This window comes from Apodemus sylvaticus, chromosome 12 (assembly GCF_947179515.1).
Source record: "Apodemus sylvaticus chromosome 12, mApoSyl1.1, whole genome shotgun sequence".
Classification (NCBI taxonomy): domain Eukaryota; kingdom Metazoa; phylum Chordata; class Mammalia; order Rodentia; family Muridae; genus Apodemus; species Apodemus sylvaticus.
Window position 1 is genome coordinate 84,724,230 of NC_067483.1, and position 8,060 is coordinate 84,732,289.

Below are 8,060 nucleotides of genomic sequence, written 5' to 3' on the forward strand. Positions count from 1 at the left end.
AGATTGTCCTGAAGTAAATGAATTACAATATATAAAGCGCATATAGCAAGGTTGGGCACATAGTTACAATTAACTGGAAACTGAATCTAACTCTATCAGATGTTAAAGACTCTAATAACACATCTGTTAACATTAGCCTACCTTTGCTAAGAGCACTTAGTGCACTAAAACAAGATTAAGAATACAGATACACATGCTGAAATCTGGAGCTCAACAGCAACTTTAAATTACTCAAAGACTTGCTCACAAACCTTCCATAAAGAATATTTGCATTATTAATTCAGAGTAACTTGAAAATGAAAGTCAAATTACAAAATAAACCAAATAAATTTTTGTCTTGCATTTTATTCTACAAGTCTAAAATGATCCCAAATTGGTTGGCTTTTTAGGGCCATAAACACAATCACTGTAAAGCCAACCTCTCACCAAACCATGACTCCCATCCAGTTAACACACTACCAAGAATCACCATCCTAGGAACAAAGTCTTCAACTAAAGGGCATTACAAAGTAAATTATAACTAGTTATCACTTCATGAAAAGATGCAAAGTTTAAATGAAAGCTAAACGTCTACAACAATGTATGAAACAAGTTCCTCTTCAGAAAGAAGCCTAAGAAACTTCCACGTTAATTAATATCAAAGTCTGGAGAGTTTAAAACTCCTAACCCCCCACACTGAAATCCATGCTAACTTTTGTCCCAGAAGTTTAACCAAAAGACGAAATGTACAGTTATCTTTAAATGTACAAACTTTAATGACACTGATCTTCTGAATGTAATGCAAAACAACCATTACCCCTCCAAAGCACACTCCTCATCTTAATATTTATTTCGTGAGTGAAACTGTATTTAAAATATTTTAGGTGAAAAAAAAATCACATAAACAAGCCTGTAATGGCGGCACACACCTGTGATCCCAGCACTCAGGAGGCTGGGGCAGAAAAATCCCTAGCAGGCCAATCTAGGCTACAGACTGAGTTTCATGGCAGCCTAAATTACACAGGAAGACTGTCTACTCCAAAATTATAATAAATATAATTACAAAAAAAAAAAGAAGAAGAAGAAAGTCCAAAGAATTTTCAAGTATTGTTCCACATAGAATGCAAAAGAACAAAATTAAAGAAAAAAATAATCTTAAGTTGAAATTTAATCATTCATCATTACAGAAGATGGTAGAGGGGACAAGATGAATCTGAATAACAATTTCATCATTTTTTGTAGTACTACTTTGGGATAGGTATTATCTCTATGCTACTGCAAATGAACAAAACACAAACATTAAAATAACATATGTTCTCCCTAACTTTAAAATTCGAACCTCAAGCTATAGATACTGGGATCATCTCTGGTTTTTAAAAAGTGATTTTTAAACAGAATCAAAATTTTATACTGACAAAAGGAACAAAATTCACTCTTGAACTGCATCTTGAATTTAACTGTGTATCTGGTAATACATTCTATAAGACAACTTATGAAAATACTTTTTTAAAAGAACACGTTTTAGACATCCTATCTTCTGGAATATTCATATCCATCTTCAATCCCTAAACCATCTTTACTAGACTCTTCCACTTTTGGCTTTTCCAATATTTTCCTAAATGCAAATATAATGAATGAGTTTCTACCATAAACAAAATTCAATGGCTGTATGGAAATTTATAGTTCTAGCAAAAAAGGACTTTGCTTTACCAAATACAGAACACATGTCTAAATTAAAGATTTGGGACAACTGTTATTTTATTACATAGGAAGTTCTTGTTCTATACCCTTTTCAGAACGCACCAAAAGTGTGTTGACTCTATTAATAACATAATTTAATCTATACAGATACACAGGTTTTATTGTTGAATTTCTATCTGTAAACTTTATCGATTACAATCCATCAATGCTTTGAACCAAAATATATTCACACTTGTGAAATGAATTTTATTTTCATAACATTATTTTGATGAAGACATTTGAGAGAATCTAAGCTTTGACTTACGGGTAAGCATTTTTTTTCGGTTTTCTAAAGATAAACATTAAACACTAGTACTGTTTAAAAAAGGGGAAAAAAAAAAGGCCTTGCCCTAAAGAGACTCAGTTATCTCTAACCTAAGTGTAGATTCCCAGGAAATCCCAAACAAGGGGCGAGCCCGCCTCAGCATCAGGACTATGGATGCCACCAGCTTAAGCTTCAACTTCGGGCTTCCAAGGGGCCTCACTAGCTAGCATCATGGCTGATGCAGACAGATGCGCAGGAGGCAGAGGAGGTGGACAAGGAAGAAGCTGGTTTGTTTACTTGCAGCCTGAGCCGCCGCCGCCAGCAGCGACAGCATCAGTAGATCAGCCAAACCCAGCATCTTCCGCACATTTCTATTCTTAGCACACAACTCCCTAGCGGATCAAAACCCCACTACTATTAAAAACACAGACTTGCACGTTACCCACCTCGCACACGCACACCCGCACCCCATCAGCACCGTCCTCTCCCCGGCGCCGGCGGGGTGCGGTGAGGTGGGGTGGGTAGCTGGCTAAGGAAGGAGACCCCGGGGACGCCGGTGCATCCTCGCCCGCACTCCCGCCACATGCGCAGACGGCCCCTCCCCCCCAACCCAAACACCGACTTGCCACCGGCCGCTTGCTCGCGTTACATAACCTCGCCGCCGCCCCCAGCCCCGGCCCGCCGCCCCCTCCCCACGCCGCGCGGCCAACCGAGTCTGGGCGAAGGCACCGGACTCGAGCTAAAGGCGCCGGGCCGGGCAGCGCAGACGCGCAGCTCACGGTACCGCTAGGCCAGGAACACCCCCTCCCGGGCCGCCCGCGCACCGCCGCCGCTCCCCCACCCCTAAAAGCTAGGGGGATGTCGGTGTCACCCACGCGGGGCATCCCCCGGCCTCCACCTCCACACCCACGGCCCCAAAGCTTCAGGAGGAAGGGGAGACCCCGGCCCCCCGCCCACGCCCCCGGCGGCCGCGGTGACACCCAGACGCCCCCGCCTCACCCACCCGCGCCGCCGCCGCCCCCGCCCGAGGGAGGCAGGGAGGGAGCCGCGGGGCCCTCGGGGAGTGCCGGCGAAGCGGGGAGGGGGCGAGAGCTGGGGGCGGTGGCTGTTACCTGCAAAGGCGGCGGCGGCGGCCCCGCAGCTGCTCGGGCGGTGGCGGAGGATGGAGCGGGGGGGCGGGGGGAGGAGAGGGGGCGACTCGGGGGTCCCCCTCCCTCCTCCTCCCCTCCTGTCCTCCCCCCCACCCCGCTGAGCCTCTGGCCCCCTGGAGCCCGGTGCCGCCGGCGGGAGGGGAGACGAAGGGCTGCAGGGGAGGGAGGGAGGGAGCCGGCCGGGCGGGCGGGCCGCGGCGCTGGAGCGGGCGGCGGCGGGCGGAGGGAGGAGGAGGGCGGGCGGCGGCGGCGCGGGGAGGAGGAGGAGGAGGAGGAGGCGGAGACTCTACTTGGGAATCGGATGTCGGCTACAAATTCGATTCATCACTAGAAAACACCGCTCGGGCGGGGGGCCGGGGCGAGCCGCCGGGGCCGCGGGGCGGAGGCGCTGGGTCGAGCGCGCTGAGCCTCGGAGCCCCGGACTGCGGCCTCGCCTCGGGGACCGGGCGGCCGCCTTCCCCGCCCCCTCCTTCCTCCCTCCGGGGGCCGCCGTCGCAGCTCCTTGCCGCTGCCGCCGCGGGGCTTGTTGTTGACTTTGAGGAAAACTCCTGACGTCAGGGGCTGGCTGTCCGCGTCTAGCAGGAGCGGCTTCCCCGCGCCCCGGTCCCGCTCGCCGCCTCAGCTCCTCGCCCCAGCCGGGCGCTCGCCCCCCAGGCTGCCCCGCGCCCCTCAGACCCGCGGCGACCCGCGCCCCTCGGCTTCCTCTCGCGAGAACACCTTCCCCAGCAGCCCGCGCCGCGGGGCCAGCGTTCCCGCCGGGAAGTTGTGGGCTTCCCCGGCCGCGTGGCGCTCCGCGAGGCACCCGAGGCGGGGCCCGGCTTCCCCCTCCTCCCCGCGCGCGCACACCCACCGCACCGAGAGGGCCCAGGGCGAGGTAACGCGTTCTCGACTTCACCTGGGCGAGGTGGAGCCGGGGGCTGTGCGAGCCAGATATCTATCTGGCAGTCCCAGGAGGTGTCATCGACCGGTCCAAGAGCCAGGCACACGTGGGCTTGAGGTTGCAGTGGCATCCCAAGTCCCTCAGATCACCTCGTGGGAGATGTTGGTTGCATGGACTTGGGGTGCTAAGAAGACGTTGCTTTTGAAGTTCATGTCTTAGGGAGTGAGTACAGAAGAGACTGGTTTTTAGAAAATGATCCTTATCTTACCATGGGCTCACACCTCAGGAAGTCATAAAAGTTTACTTTTTCTGAGCCTGCTTCATCACTTCGAGAAACACCTGGCAAACCGATAGTAATCCTAGTAGCTCTAGCCTTTGGGAAGAACCTGTTATTTTCTCCCATTGCAAGAATCAGCTGAGTACCTTGGGTTTCTTCCTGTAGCATTTCTTCTGTTGTCTCTTCTCCTGCTCTATTGTTTTACACTATAGAGTGTGTCATGTCTGTGTGTGCTGCACAGTTACCAGTGAGCTGGCTGGCTCTCCATCGAGATGAAAAATCACTGGTCATGATGGAGGTCTAATGGAGCTGCTAAGGCTGGGATGACAGACTTCAGAGGTTTATATAGCTCTAGCCAGAGAACTAGAGTTTATGTTACCAAACCTTAAAAACTAGAACCAAACAGCTTTTAAGAAGTTGGGTTAAGACTATTCTGGCTTTGGTTGCCAGTGGCCTATAAGTCTTGAAGTGCAACAGTTGGCTCTCTGAATAATTGGCAGCAATGAATGTGGGCTGTGGTTATAACCCTTAGGCTAGTGGTGGTAGTGCCGTGTATCCGTCCTGCAGTCTGTATTGTCTAACTGCCATGACCAGCCGCCTCTTGTCCCCACTCCTTGGCTGCTCTACCACTTGCCATGGCTTCTTAGGGCTGGAGCTGCCTCTTCCTCTTCCCACTTCTGCCCATTGAACATTCTGCAAATGTCCCCGGGAAGCATGGAAAGGCCATTTGAGAAATCCTTCATTGGGCCCAATGACTCCAAAACACCCTGATGACACTAGGAGGTGAGGAAATGATTGTGTTTGTAGTAATCACAACACAGCGCCCAGTTCCGACATTCATTAGCTCAAGGACCCAATCACAAACTGGCCAGTGTGGGCTGCACAAAGGAATCCTGTCTTGCCAAATTCTATATAATTCTCAGACTTATCCATTGATTTATTCTTTCTTTAATTCAATACTTACTCTATGCTACTTTGTACCAAGTCTTTCTTCTAAGGCAGAGATGCTGACGGTACCTTTTGCCTGAGGACACCCCTTAAGAATGATGTAGCTTAGTGATAAATACTTGCCTAGGGTGCAGAAGGTCACAGGTTCAATCCCCAGCATGCCAACATTTTTCTTGCCTGGAGTACTGCTTTCCAAAGCTGATACAGGTTATCTCTGAAAGACCTGTGAAGCAGGAAATCATGGACTTCAATTTCAGTTTCTCTGCAACCAGAGTATAGTCTCCTCAAGATGTCCTTGGAGTGATCAAAGCAGTCAGGCTCTTATAATGAGTCAATCTGGCTAGTTGCCAAAATGACTACTGCATTGACCGCTCAGTGGCCCACTTAGGTCCCCTCTCCCAGGCACTGGGAAAGTTTGACAGCTGTCAATCAAAGGATTGATTATCACTCAAATCGACCTGGTTTCTAATAGTATATCCATTTAAAGGAAAAGTAAATATTAAAAGTTCCTTACAGTAAAGCCCTATTTTTAACACTATTTAATAATGTTTATCTATTGAAAAAAAATTGCCTGAGGAAGGAATGAATCCCTCTAACCCATCTAAAGACCACATTTTTTTTTCCTTATGAAATGCTTGCCTGATGTGTAGTCAGGAATTGGGAGTCCAATAAGAGAGAAAAAAAGATTAGTGGAGGTGTTTCATTTTATGTTCCACATCTGTAAGTGAAACGTGGTTTCTGTGGCTGTTTCTAAAACAAAACTTTCTCAGTGGCAAGGTACTTGGCAAGCTATATGTAAAGCTAAAACCCCCAGCTAAAACAAAACACATGGAAACAGAAAAGTCTAAGTCCTCCTTCACTGCCTTTCCCCTTCCCCCATGGTACATGAAAGTTGTGAGTTAGCATGAGTAGGTCCTAATTCTGTTCAGTTTGTCCAAAAAGCACCCATTCCTACAATTATCAGACCTCTAACATTGACTGTTGGCAAAATGATGGTGTTTCAGGTTTCATGATATATAAAACACAAAAATGGGTCAGATTTGTATGCTATACTAACCCAAGACATGTCGTTGGACTTGTTTGTTTTAAGAAAGCAGTGCTGGAGAGTTGGCTTGGTGGTTAAGAGCACCTCCCTACTATTCCAGAAGACCTCAGTGTAGTTGCCCACCCACATGTCGGGCAGCTTGCAATGGCTGTAACTCCAGCTCCACATACACAGACACATAAGTAAATATTTTTAAAATAGTCCTTATAATAGCACTGCTACAAATAATGTCAAGCTCCTACCCCCTAGTACCACCGCCAGAACTAGGGCAGGGAGGGGAGCCTGAGCCTTGTGCCTGGTAGATGAGTAGAGGGGCTCATCTGTTTCCCTGGGATTCCTTGTGATTGCTCGTGCCTACCATATTCTCTCTCTCTCTCTCTCTCTCTCTCTCTCTCTCTCTCTCTCTCTCTCTCTCTGTGTGTGTGTGTGTGTGTGTCCTTCCTCTCCCTGTCTCTGTTTCTGTTTCCCTCTCTCTCTCTCTCTCTCTCTCTCTCTCTCTCTCTCTCTCTCTCTCTCTCTCACACACACACACACACACACACACCCCTTTTCCTCATCCCCACCATGAGTTTGGTGTTCAGGGAGGAGAGAGACTCCAACCTGGCTTTCAATTGCTCTACAGTTCAGTGATGTCATGACCTCATGATCACCCTGACTCAGCGACCTTGAGAGCTGGACTTGCAGGCCTGCAACACCCTGTCTAGCCCCAGCTCTTAAGTGTTTGACATTGTGGGACTCCCGAATTGCTGGATTTCATCAGCAGTGAGATTTTCATTTGCTTGTAATTTTTAACATCTACCAATTGATAAGAACTAAACTTACAGGCCAAGCTGCCTCAAAAACGCTACTAGTCTCATCGAATCATATCAAATCCTAGATAAATTAAAATTTAAAGTATTACCTAGACAAGGTCATACACTATAGACCATAATTGGGGAAAATTGCACACCTTTATTTCTGCCCTGTTTTTGCTGTTGAGCTTTGTAGTTTCACAAACTCCTATAATCAAGCCTTTTAGTACCAAATTATTAACCAGCGCTGCATTCCTATGCCATTGTTCTTCCTCTTCCCAGGAGCTGTTCTACGTCTGGCAGAAGCCTGGCAGGCTGGCGCCCCACGCTTCCAAGCTGGACTCGCTATAGTCCAGCAACATTGGGTGCAGCTGCGTGTCGATCCATAGCATGTCTCTCCTGATTTGGGAGAGAAAGCTCTCATTCTTTACAGGCAGAACAGTCTTAAGTAGTGAACATCCACTGCAAGGAAAATGCTCACTCCTACTGAGGAGTAAGTTTAATGGTGAGAGGTACTTCTTTCAGTATTTCCACCTGTTCTTGGGGCTACCTTAAACTAGAAGGGCATTGGGAATTTCAAGGTATCAGGTTTGTTTGGTCCTCGGGATGCTGCCATAAATGACACAGTAGCTTATAAAATAGCCAAAACCTCTTGTTCTTCTGAAGACCTTGAAGTACAAGGTGACAACACTTGGAGACTGGTGTCTGGTGCAGGCCCAGTTCCTGCTTCTGAATGCCTTGCTGGGCCCTGAGTGATTGATCATTCACTCCTGGGCTTCTTCTGAGATCAGACGCAGACCACCTTCGGTATTCTGGCATTCTATCTAAGTGGGTATTCCCCATTTAAATTGCTGAGCGTGTCAGGTTTTTTTAATTGAAATGCAAGTTTTCTTCACAGAAATGGCATTTTCTTAAGGTTATTTCATTTTAAGCGTTGTTCTTCACTACTGTCCCTTCAGTAGTGAATCAGTTACTGTAAATTCA

The 8,060-nt window shown here is 47.9% G+C and overlaps 1 protein-coding gene across 2 annotated transcripts in view; it reads right to left on the reverse strand.

Moving 5' to 3' along the window:
- Akt3 (AKT serine/threonine kinase 3) overlaps nt 1-3,295 on the reverse strand; it is a 278,591-nt gene extending 275,296 nt beyond the window's left edge. The window contains exon 1 of one of the 2 annotated variants that reach the window (XM_052200144.1): nt 3,097-3,292. The gene's annotated coding sequence lies outside the window, so the exon portion shown is untranslated. Of the gene's footprint in view, nt 1-3,096 lie in introns of both variants that reach the window. The other variant, XM_052200145.1, reaches the window with a different exon arrangement.
- Between the last annotated feature and the right edge of the window lie 4,765 nt (nt 3,296-8,060).